The sequence below is a fragment of the Phoca vitulina genome, unplaced genomic scaffold (genome assembly GCF_004348235.1).
Source record: "Phoca vitulina isolate PV1807 unplaced genomic scaffold, GSC_HSeal_1.0 scaffold2, whole genome shotgun sequence".
In the NCBI taxonomy this organism is placed as follows: Eukaryota; Metazoa; Chordata; class Mammalia; order Carnivora; family Phocidae; genus Phoca; species Phoca vitulina.
The window spans coordinates 17,193,461-17,212,276 of NW_022589705.1; positions in this window are offsets into that span (position 1 = coordinate 17,193,461).

Consider the following 18,816-nt stretch of genomic DNA (forward strand, 5'->3'; position numbering starts at 1 on the left):
TAGATAGATAGATAGATAGATAGATAGATAGATAGATAGATGATAGATAGAGTATCACAAAGAGACCAATCAACAACCAGGAGCACACAGAACAAAAAGGAGAGCCAGCTGAACAGATTAGAGGCAGGTAAGATAATAAAACAAATTTAATTTACTTTGGTACATGCTGGAAGTTATGAGCTATATCTTAAAGAGATGGATAGGAACTTGAGAAGTACAATAGAAGATTTTAAGGTGAAGCAAAGCATAGGTCCCAAGGCATGTGATATTATATCTACAGGGAAAGTGCAAGCAGTTAAGTGTAGAGTGGTTAATACGCCAGGTCACGGAGAACCTGGTTTGCTAAGTCTGAACTTCATCCAGTAGGTAACGGTAATTCCTTTCAGATTTTTAAGCATAAGCGTGACATGAATCAAAGAGATCAAGACTGAAGACTAAGAAATCAAGTAAGGAGTATTATATGAATATATGAAGAGGAAGGACCATATAGGAAAAAACTATATTGTAAAGTAAAATGTGTAGGATTTAGCAGGTATATGGAAATACAGGTAATTCTATGGAAAGAGGGGTGGGGCAGGAAGGGGGGCCACTGCATGATGTAACACCAGTAGAACAATTCCATGTTCTAGCTTTCAGCCCTGGAAATTTTGACATCCTTCCCCTGCAAGCAGACGTCCTCATGCAAGATCCTGAAACAGAGTTTCAAGCAGATATACAGGCAGTTTGTACCATCAGAGAAAACCTAGGACATTTTATTTTATTTTAATTTTTTAAAGATTTTATTTATTTGACAGAGAGAGAGAAAGCACAAGCAGGTGGAGTGGCAGAGGGAGAGGGAGAAGCAGGCCTCCCACTGAGCAGGGAGCCCGAAGCAGGGCTCCATCCCAGGACCCTGGGATCATGACCTGAGCCGAAGGCAGACGCTTAACCGACTGAGCCACCCAGGCGCCCCAAAACCTAGGACATTTTATTCATGGAAACATCAGAGAGTATATAAATGAAGCACATCCTGGGAGCTTCGACAAAATAAAACGACATAAACCTACTAGGATAATTTGAGTGAGTAGTTACCATAACCACATCCATACCTGCAGATTATAGGTGAAAATATGTAATCTTTTGGTTTGACGTAGCTTGTTCTTCAGCCAGATCAAATAGCATGAAAGCAAAAGCACTAATATCCACATTCAGCTTTTACTATCGTCAAAATCAGACTAAACACTTTTGACAACTTCAATTCCAGTTTCTCCTCACCAATGAAACCCAACATTTGTGCTTCAACTCTTCTGTGAAACTTTTCTACTAACCTTTGGTTACTTTGAGGTAGCTAATTAATTAAAGCCACTTAGGAAATTATTAACTAAGAAAAGGCGTTTTTACGGTCAGGATTATGATGGTTTGAGTGGTATTGGGAATACTAATAATTGAAATATATCAAGCCATTTGCTGTTGCCGTTCAAATATGGTAAAGCCCCGTAAATGCAGCCCACAATATTTGAGCCAATATTTTATAAGATCTCATTTGTGAGAAAAGAATCTTCCGGGGCTGTAAAAAAAAGATCCAACATTTTATGTGGAAGATAGAACTTAAACAACAGAGCTTATTACATAATCTGAAATCTAGTACTTCTCAGGAAAGCTTTAAAAGATGGACCTCTAGCCTATTTTTCAGCTCTCCTGGGAAGCAGGATAAGCTGATTTTTAAATTTTTAATTGAGATCTCTGCATCTATATCATCATGTTAAATATCAGTGGCTTGCTCTTGTAGTTCTTATAAAGCCACTTCCTAGAATTAAATAGACAGCTATCCATGTTACAGCTGTAAGATCGGCTCTCTAATAGGAAAGAAAACATCTCACAAAGGGTGAGATCAAATCCCTTTAATGCGCTATCAACTTGTCAGGAGGAGATCTATTCCAAGCATGAACACAGCCCTCCAGAGATAGTCTTTTTATGATACTCTTTAAATGTCTAATAGGTGTTCAACATGGCTGTGAACTTGTGAACCCGGAAAGGATTTAGGGGTATTTATAAGTGCGTCGCTATGTAGGGCAGCGCACATCTAACACAGGCACAGTCATTGCACTGCTGTTGCTGTAAAAGCCACCCGTATAGCATCATAGTTCCCAAATAAATCAAGGTTTTTAAAATTTACAACTAAAAAAAAAAACAACAACAACTACCAAATGGATTATAGTGACTCTGCAAAATCAATAGCTAATCAGGTTAACACGAAGAGGTTTGAGAACTGAATGGCATACTGTTTTGTGCTGTTGAATTTTTTAGTTAGATGTGTATTTTATTATCTTTATTTAAGAACCCTACATAATAAACTTATTCCTCGATAGTATACAATCTTCATAATATTGATATTTTTAAAAAACATTCCAGTTTTGAAAGCGCTGGTTGGCATCCTTTGTTAGGCCTTGGGGACTAGCCATTTCACAACTTCGCAAGCAGGCATTTAACTTCTCATACTTAAATAAAAGCAAATCTGTATTTATGTAGCAATTTATGATCTTGAAGAAGTATCTAAAGACAGAATTTCTTAATAAATTATAGTGTAGTAAATAAATGGGGAGTTGGCCAGTTAAGTAAAATATATAATAAATCCTTTTAATACAGTGAATCCTTTGGTAAACCGAAAGAAAGATCCTTTAATGTACATGCTTTGTAAATTAAGACTTAGTGTATGAGATTTTTTAAACTGAGGCAGATTTATATACTTTATTGCAAAGGAAGAAGCAATTCTAATTACACGAGTTAGGACTTTGGTGAGATTTCTCAATCTTTTTAATACTGAGTAGGTGACTTTAAAAAAAATCACTTCTATGATAGCTGACCAGATTATTGTCTACATTCCTCCCCATTCGTTATCTCAAATATCCATGTATCAGGAATCATGTTTAGCTATAAACAACAGAACCCACTCCATCCAAGATATACAGTAACAGGGTATATTGAAGGTTATGAGGTCACTAGTAAAATATCAGGAAAGCCTGGAGATATCTGCTTTGCAGACTACACAGCCAGGAAGAATAGTCCAGTTACTTATAGAATGTTCTGGTAAAGGTTCCATTGTCACCAACACAGCCCTGGTATTTGTACTGCCCACCTACAGCATGGAACTATACCCCCAGAACATGGGTATGTGTACATGTGTGCATGTGTGTGTTACTTCTAAAAACTCATTGTCTCTCCATTATTCTTTCACGAATTAATTGTCTGTGTGTGACCTCGTCATGTCATCCTCTCCTGAACTAGGTTCCCAAGTGGGTTCTCCCCAGCCTGCATTTTCGCTCTAGTGGAAAGTAGGAAGTGTTTCTGTCTTCTGCCTTAGACGGATATATCACAAAGTGAGAGATTTTAGGAAGGGTATTCAGAAGGTGCTGATAAACAAGACAAATGCTCACTGTAGTCTCTGCCTAGCATCAATATATCTCCCTAAACTTCCAAACATTGACAACCACCACCACAAATATTTATATTAACATAATGCACCTATTTTTTAAAAAATGAAAATGCATTCGCTCTCTCCCCAAGTCCAGAGCCAATTGACCTCAGTTGTCTGCAACAATAGATGAGATTGAGAAGTCAACCATCACCATTAGGGATAGCAAAATTAAACGGTTAAAATAGCAAAAGAATCATAGAAACAGAGGTAAATTCATTAACACAAAATTCCTAAACATTTAACAATTAGCTCCTATGAGCAAAGATTTTTCTTTGCTACTAGAACATTGAATATTCCACAGTGATGTGAGTCAAATAGGGGATGCTGCCATGATCTGCCACCACACACACTTTATTTAATATCTCATTGAGGGGGCACTGGTTTGGCTGGGAAAAGACTATGGATGAAATGGTCATTCATGCATACCTGATTATCAAGAGCCTCTTCTATAATGGAGGGTATTTGCTGGATATTCAAATATTCTCATACTACCTAATCTGAAAGAATAACCCACATATTTTTTTCCCAGATCTTCTTTTCACTAACACTCCTGTCTGTTCACTCAAAGCTCCTGGGTTACCCAGCCAAAGCATTAGCATCTCCCTGTGAATCATTGCAAATGCATACCTCAAGTATCTGTTCTTCTAGACAAAATGAACATGAGGCATATCGTTCATTCAGCTCTACACTGGGAAGATTTCCTTTCCCCCAAGTCTTAAGAATCTCCTCAAAGTGGGGCTACGATGCTGCAACAGTCCACTTTCAGCTATTGCCAACATAGTGTCAATGAATCTACTTTGAACGTTTGCCTTCTTCAGTCAGAGGTAGCTGGCACAGGATGATGAGGGAGTGCTAAGAACGTAGAACCACCTGTTAATGGAATTTACTTTTTGCCATGTTTAAGCATATATCTAGTTTGCCAGGGAAAGTACCAGTTTATCCCAATTGTTCCAAGACAATAAAATAACAGCTACTCCCTGAACTGCTTGTCTTCTCAGCATGATGGCATCAGTGTAGTAGAATACATAATGTCCCATGAAATGGTGAGAAAATCAGAGGGCCTGAAGACGGTATTTTCTTCATGAATCTAAAGAGTTCACATGGCCCTGAGACAAGATGAGGAAAACGTACTGCTCTCCCTGTAAGGTAAAAGAAAGCTGCTTCTGTTATTCTCTGCATATTGGAATAGATAAAAATCAAGAGCTATACCGTACATGCCACCGACTGTCTTAATTTGTTCCGATAAAGAGAGAACATCTGAAACAGCAGCTGAAAATTAGCAGCTGAATAAGCTGATGAAATCATGTCACATTTTTCAAGACCAATATGTCTTCTGAACGCCCAAACAGGTAGGTTAAATGAAGTTTGCATTGATTAGTATTGGCTTAAAGTCAGTGTCCAAGGCACTGGACCCTCCGTGAATGAAAGCAAGTTCAGGGAAAGTTAGGTGGAGATTTCAGGAAAGTCTCATGATTATCACAGAACCTTTCCTCAAGTATACCATGCCTCCCCCTCTCCTTTTTTTTTTTTTTCCTTCAGAGTATCTGTTTTTGTCAACTAACTTAGTTCTTGGAATTGAAGAATTTCCATGACTCTCCATCATGGTGACCCAAGACAAGCTCCTTTTTAACAGACTTAGAATCTGTATTTATTTGTCTCTTTGCTTGGCTTTGGTTTTCCAGTTCAAGTAAGATTTTAGTAGGCTACCTATCTCTTTCAATCCCAGTGACCCCAAAACAAATTAGGCACCCCAAATATGCTCACAGAGCATATGATTGTGATTATGACTCTACCTTTGCTGCTAGTAATGGAAACCATGACCACGTCTGCCCCTCTAGGATCCATCATTCCCATTGAAATCACAGAGCCCATTTCAATTCTACCCCTACCACACAGGCAAGTTATTTAATCTCTGTTAAAATCATTGGTATTTTCAGCAGTTGCTACTTTTCGCTTGCTGTTTCCATAATACCTTACGGTTACCATAAGGAGAGTGAGTTAAAACATGCTGAGTATTTAAAACAGTACCTGGCAAAAAGTAAGTGCTCGATGTCAGCTATTATTGTTATTTTTTTCCTTTGAATTACTTTTCTTTTTTTATGAAATGGTTTAAAATATGACTGTGTACCATACCCTAAATGAACTGACTGCAGAGATAGGTTCTATCCATCTTGTTTAGTTCAACATAACTTTTTTCCTATGAAATAAAAATGTTTTTTCTCTGTCCACATCGACATTACTCTGTGTGCGTGGTAGAAGTCCCGGAGCACCCGCAAGTCCTTGTGTTTCCAATTTACTTGATATTTACACGTCGGGTCAGAGTAAACAAGCCAATTCTTCCAGAATTCACTGGTAATTATTTCTGTTTTTCACTAAGGTAAGTAGTTCTAAGAGATTCACAAGAGATGTCATAAAGCACAGTGGCTTTGCAGAGACCAGACTTCAAATCCTCGTTCTTCCACTTACCAGTTGTTGTTCATTCAGCGAGTTGCTTAAACTCTTTCAACTTTATCATGTGAGGACTGAATTTTATCATATGTAAATGCTCAGCAAAGAGCTACTCAAACAATGGTAACTTAACACCATTAACATCAACACAAAATCATTTTTGTTATTTATTACATATACAGGTATCATGAATGCCCTTTAAAACAAATTATAAACAATTGAGTAAAGGGAAGGTGAAACCAGCAGCTTTAGAGTATTACATTGGGTGGCTTTACATCACAAATAAAAGTGTCTTAGTCCACAGCAGTAATTGATGTTCTTTATTCACAAAGGGAGAAAACAACATATTTCACTCACACCTCACTAGGTCTGAGTTATGGCGGCATTCATTATTTTAATAGTACCTCCCACCCCTCACTACCATCCATAAAGTGTTTTCTCACCTTGCACCCTTGACAATGTGAAAAGTGCAAATACAGCTTCTGAATACAACACAGCAATTAGGATAATGATCTTTCCATGTACAGGGCATTGGACTGCTCCTCACACTATCCCCTTTCAGTTGGAGAGGAAGGTTTGCCATAGGGTGCTATTTAAAAAAGCTCTTTCCTGTGAAAGCTACAGAAAGAAATTGTTGAAAAATACCACTAGAAATTGAGCTTGCATCTGTTTTACCAAAGATGTTAAATTCTCTCAGCAGTTTTTTGAATTCTATTCCAAAGTAATATTAAACCATTTAAGACAACACTGCATAATTCAAAAGAAAAGAATAGATATGCTTCAGCAAGGAAAATTGTATAATACTGTGGTTTAATGTAATAGAAGTCAGCATTATCTGGATCTTTCTAATCATAATTTCAGTCATTAAAGCACCAGGGATTCCATCAGTATAGACACTACATTCTGACTCAATTACACTGTGCATTAGAAGTAGTGGTTTACAGCATCTATTAGACTTGTCATTACCCTTGTGCCATACTCGATTGACCAAAGGGGTGGGGGAAACCCTCTCTCCTAAGGAGAAGAAAACGAAAAAGCAAATTCAGTGGAATGCATAATAGGTGCTCCTTGGGAGAATGCCTTAGGTTTCAGTTCATTTCTTCATAAGATGAACATTCCCACCAAGAGCGTCAGAGTAAACATCATGCCTCATTACTCCTTTCCACTGTTCATACAGCATGCATACAGGTATAATGCTGATTAATGGAAAGAAATTACAATATTCAATGACTTTGAATAAGCAGTGGAGGAAGCAAACATTTACTAGACTCCATGAATGAAAAAACTCTCTACTAAAGCTTATGTGGGAGGATAAAGGTTCCAGCTACCCTGGTAAAGGACAGAGTCCCCTTTCCTATGAATGCTGGGCTTGATGTGTGGTGCTGGGAACTACTCAACCCCATACGTCGCTCTGCAAGACAAAGCAAATAAATGAGAGTTGAGAAAGTAAGCGCTTCAGAAACGTACCATTGCGTGGGCATTTGATAAACTCAAAAAGCATATATGGGAGATAAATGTACAGGCTCTCATGGTTTGTAACTAAAAAAGGCTTTGATCTTACAAATAATTTTCCTCTAGAAACCAGACTCGCAGTATTTCTGACAAAATAATTCCCTAGTATAATCAGTCTTGGTCTTCCAGCCAGGCTTTGCCAAAAATAATAGTACTTATTATACATTAAATAATAGTAATTATTATTATTGTAGATCCAATAATTAGGTAAATTTGCATGTGGATATTTTGCCATAGCCTGAGTCTCAAGATAACAAAGAAGCAGAACACCAATGTTGGCTTTCATAACTGCAAGAAGAGTGGAACATGTCACTTTTTAATAGATACAGAAATGTTAAGGGCAATTTAGATCCATGATCTCTAAACCAGACTAATCTTCAGAATTATTTACGGAGCTTTTTCACCATTCCACTTCCCAGGCCAGGCACATTGTTACAGGCTGACTTATGTCTTCCCAAAATTCATATGCCCTAATCTGCAGTACCTCAGAATGTGACTGTATTTGGAGATAGGGCCTTTAACGAAGTAATTAAGGAGAAATAAGATCATTAAGGTGAGCCTTAAAGCAATATGGCTGGTGTCCTTATGAGAGATTAGGACATAGGCCGGTACAGAGGAAAGTTCATGTGAGAACAGAGAAAGAAGACAACCATCTGAAAGCCAAAGAGAGAGGCTTCCTTTGAAGGAATCAACCCTGCCAACGCCTTGATCTCAGACTTCTAGCTTCCAGAATCATGAGAAAATTGATTTCTGTTTCTCAAGTAACCCAGCCTACGGCACATTGTTAGGGCAGCCCTCGCAGACTAATATGCCCACTAAATCACAAGCTCTAGGTATTGGCTGAAAAATTTTCTCTTTAAAAATATCTCCAGGTTTATATATACAAAGGACATGAAAATAGGATATCAAAGAGATATCTGCACTTCCACATTTATTGCAATGTTATTCACAATAGCCAAGATACGAAAACAAACAAGTGTCTGCCAAAGACGAATGGATAAAAAAGATGTGGTATATATAGATACAGTGGGATATTGTTCAACCATGAAAAAGAAAGGAAATTCTACCATTTGCAACAACATAATTGGAATTTGGAGGCATTATGCTAGGTGAAATAAGTCAGAGAAATACAAACACTGTATGATATCACCTCTATGTGGAATCTAAAAATGTTGAATTCATAGAAACAGAGAGTAAAATGGTAGATGCCAGGGTCTGAGCAGGTGGGGGAAATGGAAAGATATTGGTCAAAGGGTATAAACCTCCTGTCAGAAGATAAACAAGTTCAGGGGCATCTAATGACCAGCATTGTGATTACAGTTAACAATAGTGCATTATATACTTGAAAGTTGTTCAGAAAGTAGATCTTAAGTGTTCTCACCACAAAAAAATAAATGGTAATTATATGACAAGATGGAAGTGTTAGCTAATGCTATGGTAATCATTTTGCAATATCTAAGTGTATCAAATTGACATATTGTACACATTAAACTTACACAATGTTGTATGTCAATTATATCTCAATGAAGCTGAGGAAAAAGGTGATTTTGATGATTGGTCAGATCTAGATCAATCTCACCATCCAGAAGTTAAATCCAGTTATTTATTCTTTCATTTTTGCTTTGTTTCATTTTGTTTTGTTCTGTTTTGTCTTTAGAGAGAACAATTATGGAGCATCTGCTCTGTGCTAGGAATAGTTCCAGACACTGGGGATACAGATGAAATAGACACAATAGTTGCATTTGAATGGTGAACACTCACCATTTAAAGGATACAGACATAAGATGTACAATTAACAAAGAGTAGAGGGTATTAACGGAGTACTGAAAAAGGGCACTTAATGTCTACAGAGGTCAGGAAAAGCTTCTTGAAAGAGATGATGTTTGAGATGTGTATTGAAATAAGGTTACGAATAAAGTAAACTGGAAGGAAGAGAAAACATGAATGTGAGCACAGAGACAAAGAACAGGATAATCAGGGCAGAGAACCACAGGTTCTTCACAGCTGCATTCCACAGATCTGCCAAGGGAGAATCCAGACTATACCTGAACATGTCCAACAACTTACCCTAATCCAAGCATTAATTTCTCTCCATCCATATTTTCTTACTTACCCTAAAAGTAAAAAAGAAAACAGTCACAAGAAGAAACATAAACAGCTAAATCCATTTAGAGTTCTAGGCTATTTGAATTCCAAACAAGAACCAAATTCTATTAATAGAACCTACAAATATTTTCAGTGGAAGTGGGTCACAGAGAACAAAAATACAACAGAACTCTCTATAATAAGAGTTTTCTATGTCAAGGGCTTAATTTTATTCGAACACTGTTTCTGTCAGAATTCTTTTAGTTAGAATGAGGAAAATCCACTCAAACCAGTTTAAGTGAAAGAGAATTTATTGGGTTCAAAAATTAAAACCAGTTTAATACAGTGGCAGAGTTCACAGTCTCAATGTTTTTGGAACACTACCTCTATCTCACCCACCTCTTAGCTCTTCCACTCTCTGTTGGTTTCATCCTCAGGAATATCCTTCCCATGTGGCAAAATGGCCATCAGCAGCTCCAGACTTCTATCTTTTTATCCTGGGACCTCTTTCAGATGCTTTCAATAATACCATTAAGAAAGCTCCCAATTACAAAATAAAGAAGGCATGAAGATGAAAAGTACTGCATAGGGAATATAGTCAATAATATTATAATAATGTTGTATGGTGACACATGGTGATTGTACTTACTGTGGTGAGCACTGAGTAATGTGTATAATTGTCAAATCACTATGTTGTACCCCTGAAACTAATATAACATTGCCAACTATACTTCAATTTAAAAAAAGAAGAAGAAGGTTTCCAATGGTCATAAGAATCAGATGCCCAGCTTGAACCCAACGTTGTGGCCAACGGGATGCAGGGCTATTACAGTTCAGGCTTTGAGTGATGTATCTTCACCTAGAACCGGAAGAAGTCATAGCCATCTAAAATACATGAACTAAGAATAAAGAAGAGGCAGTTAGTTCCCCAAAGGAAAATCATATTGCCATTATGAGAAAAAGAAATGCTTGGAAGGCAAAAATATTAGATATTTATTACAAACATAGAAATGGATTAACCTGGCTGAGGGATCAGAGGTAAGGAAACTTCCTTCTTCCCCTCAAAACAAAAATTTCCTTGGGAATTTTCCATAAATACACACTTCAGAAAGTGTTCAAATTAAGGGAAATAAACTCTATGCTACAACTCTTCACCTTTCCACATTATGGTCATCACCATCACCAGTGGCATGTGTGTACAAACTGGCCCAAAAGGCAGAATATTGGCCTGAATATAATCCTGACTATAAATGGGAGGCATTGGCCAACGTATGCTAAGGAGCAGAACAGGAAACCACAGACAACTATCAGTTTCCCCACTTACATCCACTTCCGGAGAATAGATCCAAAACATTCTTACTCATGAATTCATAGGCCATCATGATCGGGAAGCAAGTCTCACAAGAAACAAAGGCAAGAAGGACACACTGTTAGTTCATACACATGAAGAAGGGAATAATCCAAGGGGAGGTAAAACTTCCCATTGTGTTTTCTCATCTTAGGGTGGAAGAAAACCTCAGAATTATCTCTAGGCAAAGTCTGCTTCCTTTTTGATGTCTAATCAAATAAGGACATGTTTATTTTACAGAATAAGTTTTTTTCTTGGTCAAGACATTTTTCCAGAGAAAAAATTCAACACTTCATTAAAATTCTTGTTTTCCTTGGGCTGCCTGGGTAGCTCAGTTAGTTAAGCATCTGACTCTTGATTTCAGCTCAGGTCGTGATCCCAGGTTTGCGAGATCAAGCCCCACGTTGGGCTCCTTGATGAGTCAGAACCTTCTTAAGATTCTCTCTTTCTCTCAGCTCCTCCCCACTCCCTCTCTCTAAAAAAAAAAAAAAAAAAGAATTAATAAAATAAAATTTAAAAATTCTGGTTTTCCTCACAAAGAACACACAACATTCTCAGTTACTGGTAATAATTTTTATAGCTGGTTCATAACAAATTCTAAAGCAAATCTTACCGAGATTATTCAGTGTTGTCAAAAATCCATCAGGACTTCATCAAAATTTAAAGCTGTTTTTCAAAAGACACTATTGAAATAATAAAAGACAAACCACAGATCATGAGAAAATAATTGCAGAACATATGTATGATAAAGGACTTGAATCTATAATGTGTGTGTGTGTGTATACACATATATCTTTCAGGATTCAATGATAAGAAAAAAAATAATTGAAACCTAGTCAAAATATTTGAACAAGCACCTACTAAAGATGATTTATAGGTGAAAAATAAGCACATAAAAAAGTGTGCTCAACATCATTAGTCGTCAGGGAAATACAAGTTGAAACTCCAGTGAGATATATTACATGCACTTTACACCTACTAAGATGGCTAAAATTAAAAAGAATGGCCTTAGCTAGTGTTGGTGAGGATAAGGAGGACATTGTCACTGCTAGTGACAATATAAAATGGTACGATCATTTTGGAAAACAATTTGGCCATTTCTCTAAACATGCACTGTCATATGATCCAGCCACTTCACTTTTTCATTTCATTTTCACTTTCCCGCCCAAGAGAAATGAAAGCATATGTTCCTACAAAGACTCGTACATGAATATTTGCAGCAGCTTTATTGTAATAGCTAAAAACTAGAAGCTGCCCAAAAGCCATCAACAGGTTAATGGATAAATGAAAGTGGTATACCATGTAATTGAATACTACACAGCAATAAAAAAAGGAATAACCTAGTGATACACACTACAACATGGGTGAATCTCAAAATAATTATGACGAGTAAAAGACAAAAAGGAGTATGTACTGTATTAGTCCATTGATATAAAATTCTAAGAAATGCAAACTAATTGATGGGGACAGAAAGCAGGTCACTGTTGTCTGGAGTTGTGGAAGGGACAGAGAAGAGTCGGGTGGAAGAGATTGCAAACAGTATGAGGAAATTTTTTGGAGTGATGAATTTGTTCATTATCTTGATTTTGGTGATAATTTCACAAGTGCATGTATTTTAGTCCATTTGGGCTGCTATAACAAAACACCATAGACTGGGTAGCTTATAAAACACAAAAATTTATTTCTCACAGTGTTTCAGGCTGGGAAGTCCAAGATCAAGGCACCAGCATGGCCAGATTCCGGTGAGGGCCATCTTCCTGGCGCATAGCCAGTGCTTTCTTGCTGTGTCCTCACGTGTTAGAAGGAACAAGGGATCTCCCTGGAGCCCCCTTTATAAAGGCACTAATCACCTCCCAAAAGCCCCACCTCCTAATACCATCACCTGTGGGGTTAAGATTTCAACATATGAATTCTGGTGGACACAAACATTCAGACCATAGCAGTATGCATATTTCACATTTTATCACATTATACATTTTAGTATTTTTATCTTCTTCTTTTTTGTATTTTTTCATTACTCAGTGCTCATTATGATAAGAGTACCCTTAATTCCTTTCACCTATTTCAGTCATCCACCCACCCACCTCTGGCAACCACGAGTTTGTTCTCTATATTTAAGACTGGGTTTTTTTAAAGAATGAAATCTTGCCATTTGCAACGACATGGATGGAGCTAGGGTGTATTATGCTAAGTGAAATAAGTCAGTCAGAGAAAGACAAATACCATATGATTTCACTCATATGTGAAATTTAAGAAACGAAACAGATAAACATATGGGAAGGAAGAAAAAAAGGAAGAAAAAAGGAGAGAGGGAAACAAACCATAAAAGACTCTTAACGATAGAGAACAAACTGAGGGTTGATGGAGGGAAGCAGGTGGGGGATGGGCTACGTGGGTGATGGGTATTAAGGAGGGCATTTGTTGTGATGAGCACTGGGTGTTGTACATAAGGGACGAATCACTGAACTCTAGTCCTAAAATCAATATTGCATTGTATGTTAACTAACTAGAATTTAAATAAAAATTTTTAAAAAGTCTTTTTTTTTTAATCTAAATGTGTAAATATCTACATTGGTGGCCTCCGTGTGAGGGGATTATAAGTGATAATTATTTTCTTCTTTTTACCGTTATTTTTAAATATTGTCTCCAATAAACAGGTAATATTAAATACATATAACAGTTAAAGTGTGTATGTGTATTTAAAAGGTTTTAGTGTTCATTGGCTGAGCTGCTTTAGGTATTTCTACCCAAAGGTAAACATAAACAACAAGAGATCTGGGGGCTCTCTCCAGGCCTATAATTTTATAACATATCTCAAATCTGGCTGCACATGAGAATGACATGTGTTGTTTTTAAAGAATACCGGTGCCTGGGCCCCATTCAAAGAACTCCTGATATAGTTGGTCTTAAGTAGAGCCCAAGCATGAGTTTTATTTGTTTTGGGGTTTTTGTCCAGGGTGGGTTTGTTTCCTCCTTTTTTTTTTTTTTTTTCTTCTTCTTCTCTCCAACTGAATCTAATTTGAAGTCAGGCTGAAAAAACAATGTTCTATATGTATGGATCACCTATTATTAACCAAGCACTGCACCTTGCTAGAGTGAAATACACATGAAGATTCACTGACTTGAGAGAATGGTGGAGAATGTGAGGAGAGAGAGAGGAAAAACAAAACAACATCATCATGAACCTTCCAGCTAGAAGGAATCATAATGCTATTAGCAGAGATTCTATACATATAAAAGGCTGATTCAAGGTCCCTCCTGTTCATCTGCTGGAAATTTATTCAGGTCAATTCAGAGAATATAACAAATATTTTGACTTGCTGAAAGTTTTAGCTCCAGGCACAGGGGAGGTATTGGCTCTACTAAACTCTACGTTGAACCTGCAGTTTGGCCAATCTTCTTTTCTGATGTCCTCAGACCGACAGGCTGGAAATTACTCTGTGGACCAGGATAATTGATGCTTATTTTCAAGAGGAAGTAGAGATGCAGCCATACAATGAGGGGAGAGGGAGGAAGCCTGAAATCACCGGGCTCCTCTAGGTTGCCTCCTAGTTCCACCTTAACCCCCAATGAATTTTAGAAAAGTCACGGCAACTCCATATAGAGAGGCACTTTGAGCCCTAGCAGCGCTGGCTGAGGGCGAAGAAATTAGATCATGGATAAGAGAAGAGAAGGAAGTAGGAATTTCCCTTCCCTTCCCAATGGACTAATTTTTTCCCCTTTCCATTTCTCCTACTAGTTTATAGAAGATAAGCTGGAAATGATAAACTTTATAAATTTGGCACATAATTAAGTATAGTAAGCCAGAATAGGGACTGAACAAGGGGAATTATGAAAGTCATGTAACGATTGATGACATATTGAGGCTCTCCTTTGGGGAGAAGGTAAGCCTTTCTTCAATACCAAAAAGAATGGTTCCTTTATATTAGGTTCCTTCACACATGTAGCATGCTGCCGGCTCCCACTGCTATGGGGAAGGTCAAGTCGGGGGGAAAAGAGTGCATATACATGTTTGATGGCCCCAGGGGTCGCTGTAGCACACACTGCCAATTGATTGACTTCCCACCACTCCAGCAGCCTTACAGTCTTATCTCCCTGTTCACAGGAAGTTGGAAAATTAAGTCTACATTTCCCAAGTTGCCTGTAGCTAGGTTCATCGTTTGACTACATTCCACTAACAGACTCACTAACGAGACTTTGATAGAAGAGACAAGATTGTGAGCAGGGGCTGCACAAATCTGGCACTCATGGTCAAGAAGGCCCCAAGATTTTTTTTTTTTAAGATTTTATTTATTTATTTGAGGGAGAGAGAGGGAAAGAGAACAGAGGGAGGGGGAGAGGGAGAAACAGACTCCCTACTGAGCAAGGAGCCCGACGTGGGGCTCAATCCCAGGACCCTGAGATCATGACCTAAGCCACCCAGGTGGCCCTGGCCCTAAGATTTTTATCAGCAGCTCTAGAGGAGGTTTTGGTGAGTAGCTGTGGAATAACAGAAGGTTGTAGTAAGGCTTCGTGATTTCTTTGGGAATCGTGCCAATATGTGTTTGGGCATTTCTTCTACTTGTATCATTTCTGTCTGTGTAATACTGCCTTGATTCAATGCACACCCAGAAATTCTCTGAGCCAACTAACACTCTGTGATAAATCCCTTTGCATGTAAACACAAATGAATTTGACTCTAAGAACGCCGACTAATACAAGAAGATAGTGATGTAAATACAGCTGAGACTCTGACAGAATCAAACTGTTTATATAGCATTTACATTAACTTGGTAGAACAAGACCATGTTTATATCACCTATATAGCATATAATATGTAAATTACATTTATATTAAATTTAAGCAAGTCGGAATGTTCTCTTGACCTAGAATAATGGGAGGAGGGGGTTGGAGTTTTTTAAAAATTCTTTAACTAAGGCTGTATCATTTACTGAAGGCTTACACACAAGATGAAATGAGGAAAGCAACCACCAGACAGAAGCTGGGCAAATACCACATCTTAGTTCTTCACAAATTAAAATTATGAACTTTCTTTAGTATAAGAGCACAATCTGAGACATCTTCCAAGAACTGACTTGAGGACAGAGGGGAGAAGGATCTCACAACAATCACATGGGGAAGGTGAAACATCTTGTTACACAGAGGAGAGAAGAAAATGAACTTCCAAGTCCTTAAGTTGGCAAATGTTGAAAAAGCTATTTATTTATTTATTTATTTATTTTAAAGATTTTATTTATTTATTTGAGAGAGAGAGAATGTACATGAGAGGGGGGAGGGTCAGAGAGAGAGAAGCAGACTCCCTGCTGAGCAGGGAGCCCGATGCGGGACTCGATCCAGGGACTCCAGGATCATGACCTGAGCCGAAGGCAGTCGCTTAACCAACTGAGCCACCCAGGCGCCCCGAAAAAGCTATTTAAAAACAATACTAACAGCATCAATTTGAAAGAGGTCACAGTATGTGTAAAATATTGAAGATCCATAAACAGATTACAGTATCTTCATTTGAATAAAACATTGTATCTCTCTGTTAATTGAAATTTAAAATTGTAGAATATGTGGCATAAGGTTCTGTTGATTATGGAGGCTGCTTTCTTCTTCAGAATCTCTGGATCAATAAGACAGAGATGAGAGCCAAATATTGTATGTTTACACAGATGTGTAGTTGATTAGTAACTGTGTCTAAACAATGACATATCATGTTTTAGCCTCTGCCTTGTTCTTTTCAGTATTGTCAACACTGACAAGAAAGTAGGTTAAAATAAACAAGTAGGACAACATCAAACTAAAATGCTTCTCACAGCAAAGGAAACCATGAACAAAATGGAAAGGCGACCTACAGAATGGGAGAAAAAAATTGCAAATCAAAAAAAGGACTAATACCCAAACTATATAAGAAACTCATATAACTCAAAAGGAAAATAAGAATCCATTTTAAAAGGACAGAGGAACTGAATGGCTCTTTTTCCAAAGAAGACACACAAGTTGCTAAGAGGTACATGAAAAGGTGCTCTACATCACTCATCATCAAGGAAATGCAAATCAAAACCACAATGAGGTATCCCCTCACACCTGTTAGAATGACTCCCAACAAAAAGATGAGATAACAACTTTACAATATCAACAAAGATGTGGAGAAAGGTGAACTCTTGAGCACTGTTGATGGGATTGTAAATTGGTATAACCACTATGAAAAGCAGTATGGAGGCTCCTCAAAAAATTAAAAATAAAACTACCATATGATCCAGTAATTCCACTCCTGGGTATTTAGGAACCGAAAACACTAACTCAAAAAGATACCTACACCCCCATGTTCATTGCAGCATTACTGACAATAGCCAAGACATGGAAACAACTTAAGTGCCCATGAATAAATGAACAGATAAAGAAGATGTAGTGTATATATACAATGGGATATTATTTAGTGATGGGAAAAAAGAAAACCTGCCATTTGCCACAATATGAATAGGACTTGAGGGCATTATGCTAAGTGAAATAAGCCAGACCAAGAAAGACAAATATTGCATGGTAAAAAAAAAAAAAAAAGAAAGAAAAAGAAAAAGAAAAAAAGTCAAACCTATAGAAACAGGAAGTAAAAAAGTGGTTGCCAAGATGTGGCAGGTGTGGGAAATAGGGTGAGGTTGGTAAAAGGGACAAACCATAGCTGTAAGATTAATAAGGTCTCAGGATCTAATGTATCACATGGTGACTATATTTGATAACACTGTGTAGTATCATTAAAATTTGCTAAGAGAGTAGAACTTAAATGTTCTCACCAATAAATAAATAAAGTAATTAAGTAATTAGGTAATGGATGTGTTAATTAACTAGATGATGGGACTCATTTCACAATGTATATATACATCAAATCACCACAATGTACACTTGAAATATCTTACAATTTGTTAATTATACCTCAATAAAGATGAAAAAAGAAAAAAGAAAGTATATACATCTTGCAACTTTATAAAATCTTTACAGGGCATAAATCAATATCCAGAGTGAATTCAAGAAAAAATTAAGATGGATACATGTGCGCAATAAAATTTAGTCTTGAGCTCTACAACTAAAGAATAAGGGAGGTACGAATAGAAAATATCTCTGTCAAAAAATCAGGTGTTTGGGGACGCCTGGGTGGCTCAGTTGGTTAAGCATCTGCCTTCAGCTCAGGTCATGATCCCAGGGTCCTGGGATAGGGCCCCGCATGGGGCTCCCTCCTCAGTGGGAAAATCTGTTTCTACCTCTGCCTGCCACTCCCTCTGCTTGTGCTCTCTCACTCTCACTCACACTCTCTCTGACAAATAAATAAATAAAATCTTTTTTAAAAAATCAGGTTTTTGGTTAAAACGAAGTTGAACATGGGTCAGTAGTGTTCACAATAATAATTGATTCCATTTCAGTCTGCAAAGCTAGAAGTACAAAGCACAGAAAAAGGGAGGTCACATGTCTTCTCTCATTGAATAAACTAGTCTTGGAATACTAAGCTCCATTTTAAGCATGACATTTTAAGAGAGATATTGAGAAAAGGTTCATGCCCAGAGAACCAAGTCCAAGATGGTGAGAGAAGATCTGGAGTCAAAGTATTTGTGGAAAGCTTGCTAGAGCTGCATTTGTCCAAATGGGGAAAAACAGAGCTGCTTTTAAATATTACAGAAAAGTCCTTGTGCGCATAGTATTAAACTTATTCGAGGAGGTTTCTAAAAACTAAAATCAATTAGTGCTATGTAATCATTGGCTACTGTAATCCAAATGACTCCGAGTCCTCTGTGATCTTCTTTTCCTTTAATAGCCAAACAAAGTAACTCTCCTCCCTTCCCCCACAATTCCATGATTTCCTGGAGGGAGGAAGAAGTTGCTTATATTCTTCAAGCCATTTCTCTGCTCTCACCAGCTGCCCCCGCTCTGATGTTTTCTCCTGCGTTGCTCTGTTGCCTCATCCTCTTCCTACAACTGTCCTGGATTTTTTCACCCT